The sequence below is a fragment of the Uloborus diversus genome, chromosome 4 (assembly GCF_026930045.1).
Source record: "Uloborus diversus isolate 005 chromosome 4, Udiv.v.3.1, whole genome shotgun sequence".
Lineage (NCBI taxonomy): Eukaryota > Metazoa > Arthropoda > Arachnida > Araneae > Uloboridae > Uloborus > Uloborus diversus.
The window spans coordinates 22,741,748-22,756,637 of record NC_072734.1 but is presented as its reverse complement, the minus strand read 5'-3'; the positions used below and the strand labels follow the sequence as shown (position 1 = coordinate 22,756,637).

Sequence of the window (14,890 nt, the reverse complement as noted above, 5' to 3'; positions counted from 1 at the left end):
GTTGGCTTGTTACAGATGTGCACTTTTGCCTCTCTATTTTTTAGCCTTAGTTTTGTAAAAATGAAAATTTGATCTCTCAGCAACATTTTTTTAGTCTAAAGCATGTTTGATTTATATTCTCACGGCAAAAATTAATTGATTTATTATTTCGCAACAAAGTTTTGAGCTTACCATTTTGCTTTTACGTTCCTGAATGAAATGAAAATATTTTCCTTTCTTTTTGTTGTTTCCATGGTAATTTTTGTTTTCTCTTATTTTATTTTAGAGAATGTAATAAATAAATAAGGCACTAGTGACATTATAAGACGCGTGCATCAAAATCCCATCGTTATTTTCCTTTCTCCCCTGCTAGATTCATTCAGATGGAATCGTCTTTACTTGGCAGATTGCCAAATTACATACAATCCATGGTCAAACAGTAAAGGAGAGACAGAGAGGGCCATGATTCAGTTGTCTTAATTTATCAAAATGGAGGATATTGATGTTTAACTTTTTGCTCGGAAGTCAACACGATAGGTCATTGTTTTTAGCTATTCAAATCCGAGGCTATTCTGCAAAGAAATTACTTTTTGTTAAAACGACGTAAGTAAACACTATTCGTAAGTTTAATTACGCCCTTTCAGCAAAAGCTGATTCAAAAGAGGAAAAACTTTGGTAGAGTTGTAGAAAATTGGAACAGATTACCCGAACACGAGCAAAAGGATAGACGGCTTTCAGAGGATTACTGATCTTCACTGGGGATTGATAAATTGACTGGGACCAACATAGCTGGACCCAGAACATGCTGCTGGTCCTCACTTTTGTTTTTGTATAAGTGAGGAATTTATAAGCAAAGAGGGTCAAAGACAAATTGATATTTTGGAGGTAAATAGTACGAGTAATATGCAAATTATGCGATCAGTCTGATTTGAACTATTGGTGCAGTTTTGTATTACCTAGTATACCTAGTATACCTGCTGTGAACCGAGAGACAGAAACATATGAAAATACTAATAAAACATTTCGTGCCTTTCAGTTAATTACATTCAGTCTGCAAAGTTATTAATTCTTATTCATATCTATTGATTTTACGCATTGCGAGGATCTCTAAATGGCAAGATTGGAGCCTGAAATATGTAGTTCCTCATGTTACAATCATAAATTTTTCAAATATCTTGGAAATCTTTACAAAGCAACAAAATGTATCAACAATGTAGAGGAATATGGGGGGCAAAGTGAAATAATTGACACTACTTACATTTTCAAAATGAACAAATAGGAGCTTTGGAAATTTATTCTGAAAATTGCGGTATATAAAGAAAGACACATGTATTATATGTAATAAAACTTGTAGTGAGGTATTGTTTTTAATTTTTGGCAGTAAATTTGTACCTATCAAAAAAAAAAAAAAAGAGAGGATATTTTTTTTTTAATTGTAAAAATACATGGGGCAGAGTGAAAAATAAAATACTTTTGCAACGAAATTATTTCCACCTGGTTATTAATTTTTTTTCATCAAATGAAAGTTTAAATAAACGAATGAATGAACTAATGAATTAATAATGAAACTCTAAACGAATAAATAAATGAATTAATCATTGAGAAAAAAAAATAAGTGAGTAAAATAGTCTATGAATAAGAAAATAACCGAATTCAAGAATACAAAAAGAAATTAATTTATGATGGTATGTGACTTAATTAATAAAAAAAATGAATGTTAGTGATTTAATAAACGAATGAATAAGTAAACAAAATGGATTATTTCACTTTGCCCCAGCACTTCAAAAATTAAATTAAAAACATAAAATTAAAGCAAGCTTAATCTAATAATAAAGCTGAAAGTCTCTCTGTCCGGATCTCTGTCTGTCAGGATTTCTGTGAAACACATACACCTTGACCGTTCGGCCGATTTTCATGAAATTTGGCACAAAGTTTGTTTGTACAATGGGGGTGTGCACCTCGAAGCGATTTTTCGAAAATTCGATGTGGTTCTTTTAGTATTCCAATTTTAAGAACAAAATTATCATAAGATGGACGAGTAAATTACGAAATTATCATAACGTGGAACCGTAACATGGGCGCAAGACAATTGATGAGATACGAAATTATCATAACGTGGAAGAACGCAAATTGGCGAGAAAATTCACCATAAATTATTTGTAAATATACAGGCGAACCAAAAGACATTTTAATTTTTCTATTACGGGCAAAGCCGTACGGGTACCACTAGTATAAAATAAATTCGTAGTGCAATGGAAATCAGTAGATCTCAACTAGCATTTAAAATGTAAATTGCAAAAACTTCATCACTACATAATAGCAAAAAAAAAAAAAAAAAAAAAGAAAATTTTTTTGAATCGCAAAATATTACAATATTTTGATGAATCAAATTTTAAAAATGACTTGTATAATTATATACTTCGATTTTTAGATAATCTTATTGATTGACGGGAGTCAATTTAACGTTTTAAGACATAGTTCAAATATTGCTTAATGGGTGACGTTGCAAACTGAGAAAATATTTTACCATTTAGTTTTGCCACGCTCTTTTACTTTACCTCACATTACCCTACTAATAAATAACTAGAAACCGTCATTTTAAAGTTCCCAACATGTTGGAAGTGTTACTCGTACAAAAATCTCAAAGACTCGTTTGTTCTTGATTTTGAACAAAATATCTATTTTCTGATAATATCTGTTAATAGCAAATGTAAATTACTAAACTAGAAGGTCTTACCGGACAATTTTCGGTAATGGTAATTTTGGTCGCATTTTTTTAAACGATGCCAAATTTTTGTACGTGATTTCCTTTGCTTAAAATCTATTTAAATCACGATTATGTTTTATACTTTACCTTTATTTCCGATGTTTTAGAACGGACTTTTCTAATTCGTAAATTAAGGAAATATTTCCTTCGCTGGAAATTTTACTTGCGACAATTTTACTTACTTCCATTAAGGGAAACTTCCCTTAATGGAAGCAAGTTTAAGGAAGGGGAAACTTCCATTATGTTTTTACACGAATACAAAATACATTTAAAAACAATAAAAAATTCATTAAAAAATTAAATGAATTTGTGCATTGCAGCTAATAAGGGAATATTCATCGCATGCTAGAAAGTTCATGTTCGTATACGGGAAATTAAACTCGTTTTGTTCTAAAAGGAGCTTCTTGTTACTTTTAATTTTTTAAGCAACAGCAATTTTCAAAAATTGATACTCAAATTTTTATATTTTGCTGTAAGTCAAAAGATTTGTTGGTTATTATCAAATGATAAAGTTCTTGTTATTAACATTTTAAATATCAATTGAGACCTATACTATTAAGTGCAGTATTTATTTACTTCACTAAACCATTTACGTATATTCAATAAGTTACCGCCCACTAGCCAGGGCTAAAGCAGAAATACATGAAATACACCGCCAGCTCAGTCATTTCCAGCCGAGGACTGCAGTTTCGTGCTTATTCAATAAGTTACCGGCATGGTATATTCAATAAGTTACCGGCCCATTAGCCATTGCCTTCAATGTTCGAGTCGAACCGAACCATTGTTTCGGTCACTCGTCTGGTCTGAGCTAATTCTATATTAGCTACCAGTTTGTTTGGCACTCTTGGCTTCCTTAAGAGGTTTTTCCATCTCCAGCTCAGTCACTTTCCTATGCCGGGCTGATGAGTTCTAATAAGCACGAAACTACAGTCTTCGGCTGGAAATGACTGAGCTGGCGGTGTATTTCTGCTTTAGCCCTGGCTATTGAGCGGTAATTTACTGAATATGCCATGCCTTGTCTGCAATCCTCGAGTTGAAACGAACCATTGCTTCTGGTCACTCGTCTGGTCTGCGCTAATTCTGTATTAGCTACCAGACTGAGCTGGCGGTGTATTTCATGCATTTATGTATCTATCAATTAATTTATTTACATTCATTTATGTTATAATTCACTTATATATTTTTCCATTCACTAACTTATTTTCTTGTTCATTACTATTTTATTCACTCATTTATTGTTCCTCATATATTAATCAATTAATGAATTTATTTGCTGATTGTCATTTTTCATATAGTCATCCTTTTATTTAGACATTCTTTTGATTAAAAATAGTTTTTACAATCGAGTGGAAAATATTTTATTAGAAAAAAATTTAAATTTTCATTTTGCCCCATTAAAAAGAAAAGTGAAAATGTTCCACTTTTTTTTGAAGGCACAAATTTACTGCCAAAAATAAAAATTACATTTCAATGAAACTTTTATTATAAAATACATTGTTCTTTCTTTATGTACTGTAATTTTCAAAAAAAAAAAAAAACCGTTGTGTTCATTCTGAAAAAGTTAAGTCATCTTAACTATTTCAGTTTGCTCCACATTCTCCTATAAGAGATTTTTAGGAATACCATACACATTGTAAATACTTTCCGAAATTGATAGGCATGAAAAAAAAAGTACCGTTCATTAAATAACTATTTTTATGCAGGGGTATTGGTTTCACATTAATAAAGTAAAACAAAACGTATTCCACAAAGTCATCACAAATGTCATATGATTGAAAAAACATTTCGAAGCGTTGATGTCGCTACTGTTAGATTTCGGAAAGAAAAATTATTAAAAAAAAAAAAAAAACATTTCCATCCTTTTTAATGACGGGCTGATAATTTTTAAATTAGTTGATTGTTTCAAAACGTTGATACTGCAAGATAATAGGGTAAGTGCTCCAGTAGTCGGCCACAAGGACATAAAACTGTTTATAAATAGAATACGTATAACGCAAAATCCGATATGATGCATTCCCACAATCCTTTACCTGTCCCTAATTATCATCCAACAACAATGAAGTTGTAAATACGTTTTATTAAGTAGTATTGAGTCATTTTATTTTAAATGGTGTGTCCATCATCCTAGTTCGCGATTCAACTTATTTTTTTTCTTAAGAAGACACATCATCTTTAAAGTTCAGTACCCTTTTTTCCGTTCTGATGTAAATTTACTTTTACTTATGTTTTGATGGATAGTATAACATTACGTTTCAATAAAAAATTAAACTCCTTCTTCTACTGAATTATTTTTAGAGGGGTGGCCGACCATTGGGTACTGAATTCTTATGCATTTCCAATAGTCGGCCGTGGCAGATTGACTACTGGTTCTATACTGTTTTGTTGATCTACCCAATAGTCAACTGCGTACCTAATATGGATTTTCTAATATTCAATAAATACTAATTAAAATAAAGTATTGACACAGCGGCAATTTAGCTGTTTTGAGAAAAAATTCCCTTTCTAACTTTATTTCTTCTAAAGAAAATGTTTAAACTTTCTGTCTAAACTTTTTTTGACAAAAGGTGGTTTGTTCGTCTTTTTATTGTCTCTTTATGTTGATTTTAACTTAGAATTCTTGAAAACTGGTGTTGTAAATTTAGTCTATCGTTGCATTTAGAATAAATGTTCTATTAACATGTCATCACAAAACTGTGATTTATCGTCTTTCTTATCAAACCATCCTACGTTTATGATTTGATTTTACTAAGGATATAATTATTTCAAATGTTGGTAACACTTTTTATTACTGCTTCCATAACCAAATATTTATTTCCTTCGGTTTTCTTTTCTAGGAAAGCAAAATTTATTTCTTGTTTGAAGTAATGCTGACTTAGCTTTAAAATTGCATTACGTAGCTACTAATTCCATTTTAGTTTATTTATCGTTTACTAATATCCTCGTTGAAGGATGTAATGATTATCTTCATGACACCCCAAATGTCTGAATTTCCATTTACCTACATACAGGCCTGTCACTTGGGTAATCAAGTGGGGAGCGAGATTTGACCCCTCTGGATTTTTACAACATAATGCAGTTATGCATTTTTGCCTGTATTTTGATACTTTTTTCCTTTTAAATGAACTGAATTCATGCCCTTTGCCTCCCCCCCCCCACCGAAAAACTTTGAAAATACGGACGAGCCTACATAATTCATTTTACTGCAGTTCGTTCAACACGAAGTACCATTAAAGTAAGAAAAAACAACGTCAAAAATGGACGTTGTTTTTTTCTTACTTTACTGTTCAGAACAATGGTATTTATTTATCTTACTAAGTACCATTGTTTTTCATGATAAATTTTGCTTTAGAGGTGAACTTGATTGCTAATCTTTTAAGTAAAAAGATTTTTACTTTTATTTTTTTAAGGTGAAACTTTTTCCAAAACTACAATTTTAATTTTGCGTTCCGTATGTTGAATTTTTGTTCTAATGAACATAGACTAGTCAAATCTCAATCATATCTATAAATACATGAAATACACCGCCAGCTCAGTTAATTCCAGCCGAGGACTGCAGTTTCGTGCTTATTAGCACTCAACTAATACGCTAATATAAGGAGTGCTAATATTCACGAGATTGCAGTCCTTGGCTGGAATTGACTGAGCTGGCTGTGTATTTCATGTATTTCTGCCTTAGCCCTGGCTATAGGGCGATAACTTACTGAATATATCGATAAATAATTCGCTCTTTATCGGTCATGAATTCTATCAACTCTTTCGTTCAGTCTTAATATCGACATAAACAGTTAACACTGAAACTTTTTATTTCAGGGTGAGGGGAGGGGGGAGTCAAACTCTCATGTTTTGGAAGTTTTTAAAATGCCTCCCCCCTTCAAAAAAAAAAAAAAAAAATCCGGCTTAGCCCGGGTCTTTTCCATTCATCAAATTTTTTTTCTTTCCCTGCATATGATATCATTTTAGTTAATGACATAGAACAGGGTTTCTCAAACTTTCAGGCTCTGCAGCCCCTTTGAAGACTGACATGAGGTCACCCCCCTCCCTCTCCCACCGTACGTTCTTAATACAAGCAATCTAATTGAAAATGGAGCTGATACGGATAGCTAAAAACTAGTAAATAAGGGAAAATCTAGATAGTTTCACACACAAAATTTAACGCAACTGTTCAAAGCTTTATTTTGAACCGCTTATTACTAGAACATATGAAACCCAAGATGAAAAGAAATAAATACAATTTTTTGAAATAATTTAGGATCCAAGTGAGATTTGCCTACACATTAGTCACTTTCACAGCATTAATGAGAGGGTTGATTTTATTTTATCTGATATATACTCTAACGTCCCTCCCCCTTCGCCTTAAGATTCTTTTGCACCCCCCTCCCTCCCCCGTAGGTTGAGAATCGCTGATGTAGAGATAAATAATAAAAAAATATTGAATGAGATGCGTATTCAAACTGATTGCAGTTTAGAAGATAATGTAAAGATAAACGTTATGAAGACATCCAGAATGCAAAATTCTTTCACAATTACGGGAATAATTAATGTTTTAAGTACACTGCTGTGCTGTAAGTCTCGCATTTAATTTTGTTCAAATTTATTTATTCCCTTACACCTCATAAGAGTAACGAAAATGAAACGGCCGACTATTGGGCTCATGCATGGCTGAGCACTTGGTTTCTATGGCCGACTACTGGAGCATTTTCTCGTATTAACAATAGCTCGGTTTCATTTTTATAATTTTTTGAAAGTGGTAAACTATTTTTTCAGTAGTTACTTGATTCAAGGAACTGCTACTGCTGGATGTAAAAAAGAAAAAAAAATTCACTTCAAAAAATGAAAAAATAAATAATTTTTTCTAAAAAGTGGTGGAGCATTTTTAATTAGTTCATTTTATTCGAGAATTTAATACTACTACTAGATACAGAAAAAAAGGAAAAAAAAAAAAAACCCCTCAGAAAAAGAAATTTTTTTTTTTTTTGAAAAAGGCAGAAGATTTTTGAAAATTGATTGATTGTTTCAAGACACTGCTACTGTAAGGTATGAAAAAGAGAAGAAAAAAAATAAATAATACCTTCTATAATTTATCAAAAGAAGCAGAAGCTTTAAAAAAAATAGTAGAATTGTTTCAAGACATTGTTCCTGCAAGATACAAAGAATTTAAAAATGAAATCCATCTAAAAAAAACATATTTCTGGACTTTTTTCAAAGTTGTAGAAAATATTTTAATTCATTAATTGTTTCAAGGCATTGCTCTCTTGGATACGAAAAAAAATCCATATAGAAAACACAATTAAGGTAAAACACCAGTAGTGGCCAGTGCTTCAGTAGCGGCCACTACAAGGTTTAAAGCGCACTAGTTGTGGCCACAGTCAAATTTTTTTTTAAACTGTGGGTCTACAATATTAATTGCCCCTCTTGAAACTCAATAAGCGTATTATAGCCCAACACTTTCTAAATCATCCCAATTTCTAAAAATGCCAGAATTTGCATTTGTTCACTTTATATCCATTTTTTTCCAAGCCTCAAATTTGATCCAGTAGTGGCTATTCCAAAATCAAAAAATTTCAGTAGTGAACGTCTGATATTCTCCCATCTAAAAAATTTACATTTCTTACTTTAAATTCAAGTAACTGATGAATAAAACTGATACAATATGACAGTTACATGAAAACAAAAAATCAAATGATTATTGTTCATTTCTTTCTTCAAAGTATATAAGTAAACCTGAAGTGGCCACTACTGAAGCACTGAATACTACTGGTGCTTATACAATATCTATTATTTTTCAGAGAGGCAGACGATTTTTAAAAATTAAAGAAGGAAAAAAAATTTAAAAACAAAATTCTGTGCTTCGAATTTTTGAATTACAGACAGAATTTTAATTCGTTTATTGTTTCAAAAACTCTAGGGCTTATTAAAGTCATTACTTTTCAATGAGTCACGTCTCGCAAAAATTAAATTCTGAATAAATATATTCTGAGAAACAAAAAATATTCATCAAATACATAAAAATAGTCCCGAACATTTGGAAATGATTAAAAAACCACTAACAGTTGAAGATGACTTTTAATGAAAATTATACATTTTTAATGCACCGTAAAAAATTTAAACTTACTTGTAGGAGTGCAGGTTGAAATACAACCCTTCTTTTTTCGAACAAATCGATGATTAATTTCATTATCTTTCAAATGAGAACTTATATGCTCTTTCAATTTCGCAACTTTCAAGGAACCCCTAATCCCCTTAGAGTTGTGTTTCCACTTCAATAGAAATAGTTACAAAATTCTAGTAAATCCCAGTAGTCGTGATGTATCCTCTGAACTAAAGTGGTGTGATTTGTCTCCAGAGGTGTTTTGAATGCCTAAGTTTGGTTCATTGATGCGTTCTGCATTATTCAATGATGATCGTGACGTTCGTATTTCGCTTTGAAGGTAGTTTGAGGAAGAAATTCTTACTTCGCAGGTATGTAGATTGTCATCCACGGCGAATTACATGAAAATAAGCACCGTTCCTCGCGGCTTGTATGAAATTGTGTTGATTTTCACATTTTGCTGAACCGTTAAATGCCGCATGATTCCTTTTGATAAAGGACCAACAAAGCTGTTGTCGTAAAAGTAGCAGAAGATAGAGGATACCGGGTATAGTTAATACACATTTTACATTTTGATTTTTCTCATTTTTGTTATTAATGACCAAAATAAAATTTCATGTAATAATTTATATACAGTGGCTCTTAAAAGTGTTCGTACACTTTTAAATTTTTTAGTAAAACCAAAATAACGCGAAACTGAATTCGAATATGAAGTCCTATATTTTTTTCACATCACTCCTATGTCATTCTAAATATAATCCAATAGTTTTTTCAAAATATTGACGTATCTTCTTTTTGAAATGGGTCAAAAAACAAAGAGACAGAGAAATAACACGTCGCAAAAGTCATCGTACACTCAAATATTTTCGAATAAATTCATGATTAAAATTATAATATGTCATTCTTTTATTATTTTTGCATTGTGCTGACCCTTAAAAGTCATTTGGATTTAATTTTTACTTTCTTCTATATCTAATATATAGAAGAAAGTATTGGATTCGTGCAAATTTTCGAATTTCGAATTTTGACGGATTCGAACGTTTTGAGGTGTGCTGAGTTCATTTCGACTATTTTTGGAAAATGTCTGTCTGTCTGTGTGTGTGTGTGTATGTGTGTGTGTATGTATGTGTGTCACGTCTGTGTGTGACCAGTTTTTTGTGGCCGCTCTACAGCAAAAACTACCGCATGAAATCGAACGAAATTTGGTACGCATATGTGCCCGTATGTGAACTTGTGCCCATTAGTTTTTTGCGCGAATTCCTCCAAGGGGGGTGGAGCAATGGGACGTTTTTTGAGTTACGCGTGCTTGCTATTCCTCAGGAAGTAACTGGCGGAATCAAACCAAATTTGGTCCATATGTTGCCATTAACAGGAGCAGGTGCTGATTCAATTTTGGTGTCAATAAATCAAAGGGGGGTTGAGCTATAGAACGTTTTTTGTCGTCAATTGTGACTGCTGTATCTCAAGAAATAACAAACGGAATCAAACAAAATTTTTTTGACAAGTAGCCCTTAGTGGGTATAAGAGCTGATTTTATTTTGGTGTCAACAGCTAAAAAGGGGGTAGCGCAATCGCCCGTTCTTTTTTTCCATTGTGAGTGCCCTATCTCAAGAAGTAATGCTACGTTCTGGTTGAAATTTGAAATATATGTGAATCCATACGTAAACAGGCTTTGGTTCAATTTTGACTCCAATCGCTCCAAGAGGTGTTGATTTTTTTTTTTTTTTTTTTGCGAATAAAAATAGTTTTATTAATGTAACAATAAGAAAGATAAATCGTAATAGATTGTCGTCTGCGTATTTCTCGTGATTTTAATTGCATGGAAATAATCGGAAATATTATCTCAATGATTTAAAATTTTTAACTGTTGCCACTAATGTTTGTTAATAAATAAAATATTTGTAATTATTTCAAGTAAGGCTTTTAAAGTAACTTTCAATTTTCGCTCTTTGTTTTGCTTTTACAATAATTCAGACATTGGGATGGTCGTCAAGTTTTTGCATGTGTAATTTTGTTTATGTTAGGAATATTGCTTCCTCGTCAAGCATGGGGAGGGATCAGAAAAAGGAAAAATATAGAAGAAAGTTTCGTGATGGCCACAACATACTAGTTTGTTTATTTATTCCGAAATTTGTGCTTATTACTTTAAAATAGCTGGTATTCGTATAAAACAACAAACACCATTCGTAATTTGAATTTTTTTTCTCACAGTAGCGGTAAATTGGCTTGAAATGTCTCTAAATTAGTTAATTTATTCCCATTCTATAGTAAAGTGCTTGATAAAATGCTTTAAAGAAAAGAATCGGACAGAAAGCAAGGTAAGAAAAGGTCAACCGGCAAAGTTGACAAAACGTGGTCGGAGATTTAAAGTTAAAAAAATTATAAAAAATACACATTTGAGTGCTGTAAAAGTTTCTACGGAGTTAAATGAAAATTTTTACATTTAATTTTCACCTAAAATTGTTCGCCAAGTTTTCTGATTAGCTGGATTAAATGGGACCTCTTCCCGCAGAAATTTTCTTATTCTTGTGAAAAACAGAAAGGTTACGCTTTTCGTCGTAAAATCAATGATGAATAAGCTGAAAACGTTTTGGAATTACGTCTTACTTACAGATAAAAATGAATTTAACATTTTTGGTTAACTTGTTGTATAATTGTAAATAGAAGAAAAAATGAGGAACTTAATCTTAAGAACTTAGTTGGATCAGTTAATCAGAACGGTGAAGGTGTTCTTGTGTGAGGGTGCATAACAGCATCAGGACTTGGTAGTTTGGAATTTTTTGATGAAATAATGAATCATGCTGTTCATTTCAATATTTTAAAAAGCAATTTTAAGCTCTTACCTAAAAATTTGGTTATCGGAAATAACTTTATTTTTTATCAAGATAACGATACGAAGCACACGGTTTTCAACGTTTGCGTCTTGTGCCTCAAAAATTATTCTAAACATTTAGAAAATACCCCTTCAATCTCCAGATTTGAACTTAATGTAACGTATTTAGAGATATCTGGAGGCTAGATTACGAAAATACGGCTTTGAAACAGAAATGGAGCTAGAAACAGTAAGACTCGAAGTGTGGTTGAACACTTGCTCAGAAATTACGCAAAACAATAATGAAAAAACAATGAAATCTATTTCCAGACGTTTAAAAGGTGTTGGTGATACTGCATGATATTCTACTAAATAATAACTTAGTAAAAAGTTAGATTATTCAATAATATATAGACATTTTTTAAAGTGTACGAAGACTTTTGTGAGATAAAATTTCTGGCACTTTTTGATTTTTGATTTAAAAAAATTAAGTTTTAATATTAAAAAAATAAAATCATGTAGTTTTGTTAAAAATTGATCATAGATCTTATAATTAAATGCCTATTCCGAAATATTAATTCTAACCAATGGATAGGGTTCTATTTCATTGAAAGTCGTAGGTGTACGAACACTTTTGGGAGCCACTGTATATAAAAGAAAGTCATGTTAGTTACACTATTTATAACTCAAGAACGGCTGAACCGATTTGGTTGAGAATTAGTGGGGAGGTAGCTTAGAACCAGAAGACGGATATAGGATACTTTTTATCCCATTCGATCGCGTTCCCGAAATATTTGTAATTGCAAATTAAATTTTAAATAATTGTTTAGTTTTCGGAATTCCTAATAGATGGCGGGGTAAGTTTAGTTCTATGAATTCCTAACAGTTGACGGAAAATTTAAATCGAGAGGGCGCTGACCAACAGTGTCGATAGCTACGCTACTGTGGGACTGTTGTGATCAGCGAACAGATTTTTGAATGTGTTTTTTTTTTCCGATGTTTCAGGTACATAATTTGGTTTTGTAGGATTTTTCTATTGGGCTTTGTTTTTCTTATTTCTAAAACGTTTGTTTTTGCTCTTATAGTTCAAGGTAGTTACTTATCTAAGTAAATAATTTTATTTGTCGTATTATTCAATTGTGATTGTTCTATATAACCTTTTTACTATAGTACTGTTTATTTGGCGAAACATTTTAAATTTCAGAAAAAAACCACTTCACTCTCTAAAGGGCAGGTTTACGGTAGCGTGGTTGCTTGGCGCGTTAAGCTATGAACTTTTCAGTTGATGGATTATTTTGAGCTTTAAAGCTAATGTTAATCTTTTTATGTGTTTTGGCGATTAGTTTGAAATTCAAGAGAGACTCTAATAGGTTTTTGAAAATGTGTGTACGTATTTTAGTTGAAGAAAAATGATCATTTCACATCAGAAGGGATGGAAGGGATCCAGGATTTTTTTTTTATTCAACGGACTTCTTTTAAATTCTTAGCGTGGGCATCGCCGTGCGGGTACTGATAGCACTATTAGTATTTTTCTATGCAATAATAATTCAACATGTTCATTAACGTATTTTTTTCCGTTAAAAAAATAATTTTTTGAAGTGTATCAACAAATTACAACGTGAGCCGAATTGATGCACCAATGAGCGGAATAAATAGCGAAATGAAGTTCTTAAAAGTGGTTTTAAAGAGAATTCTCTCAAAATGTTGGAAGACATAACTCAAGTTAGCTAATAAACGTAAGTTTACTTTACAATTAATACAAACATGTATTGCTATCTCCTCCGAAAAATACTGTTTCAAATATTTCAGGAGAAACATCCTTCATTTGAGATTTTTTTGAGATCATTTGTAAGCATTTCCGGAAAAAGAAAAAATTCTTTAAACTTGTGAGTTAAATTGTTTTAGGGTATCAACTTGACCCAAGAGCGATGCATCGATTGTTACGATTATTTGAGGCAACTTGATCCAAATAACGCCATGACGTTTACTAAAAAACAGTGAAAAAACAGCTTGGAACATAAGCAACTTCTATCATCAGGTAAAAGTCATGCATCCCTGTTATACATAGTTATTCAAACTTAACCCTGCATCAACTGGACCCTGTTTCCACTATACTGTACATACATTACAAAATAAGAAGGTATACGCTGAAACTTTAGAGGGAAGATGATAGGTAACTTAGATGAAAATGAAGAAAGAAGATACGCGAAGAATTTTTACTTTTTAAAAATCAACTATCAAAGGGACCTCTGATCCTCAAACTATAAAGGACTGCGTGCCAGGCGCCTTGCCTTCAGAAGACAACACAATGGATGATGGTGCCATCTATGGACAGTTCGAGATTTAGAACCAGACCAGGAGCCGAATAAGTTTCTGGTCTGGCACTCCCAGAGGTATCGTTTCACTTGGAGGACATTGTGACCACGAGCATATTTAACGTCGCCCAGTCACCATTAATGACGAATGTGGATCTTCGACCAGGGAGAATAGAACACGAGACCTTCCGGCCCCAAGTCCGATGCCTTACCGATCAGGCCACCACGGCCCCACTTTTTAAAAGTACATGTCAGACCGCATATAGCTGGGCGAGATGCTTACTCGTCTATATACGTAATGAAACTTATATACGTAATGAAAAAATAACTACGGGAATTAACTCAGAAAATTAAACATTTATGTCTACCAGATATTGCTGCGAGATACTTTTTTACGTTAGTATTTTTAAAAAAAACCACTAAAATCAAGTATCAAATTAATCAAAAAGCGGAGGCTACAGGTTATTTTTTCTGGAGGCAGATGTTCTTTGCCTCTATGTTGTTTGTTGACTATTAAGGAATTTTGCATGTTGTTCTGCCTTAACTCTGTCGTAGGGCGGTAACTTACTGCTTTCTGTCAAGGTTCCTGGATTTATTTCAGAATCATGACTAGCTATTGTTGGAAAGGTTAATGAATTCTTCAGATAGATTTCAGGTAAATTTCGGGCAGGGTTCGTTGATTTAAATCAGCTTGATTTAAATTTTGATTTAAATCAAGTGATTATAAGAAAAACCATTGATTAAAATTAGTTGATTTTATTTTTATAAATTGATTTTGGATTTATAGAATGCGTTGCTCTAAATGTAACTACACTGCATTATGCAATCTTAATTTCTAGTGGCAAAACTACATAGATCCCTATTTTTGTGTGTAACAGATTTTCAGACTCTTGCAATATTGATTTTACTCCGAAATTACAGTTCAGAAC

The 14,890-nt window shown here is 32.2% G+C and overlaps 1 protein-coding gene across 1 annotated transcript in view; it reads right to left on the bottom strand.

The window, feature by feature from the left end:
• LOC129220518 (kynureninase-like) overlaps positions 1–14,890 on the bottom strand; it is an 88,685-nt gene that overhangs the window by 50,760 nt on the left and 23,035 nt on the right. The window lies entirely within an intron of this gene.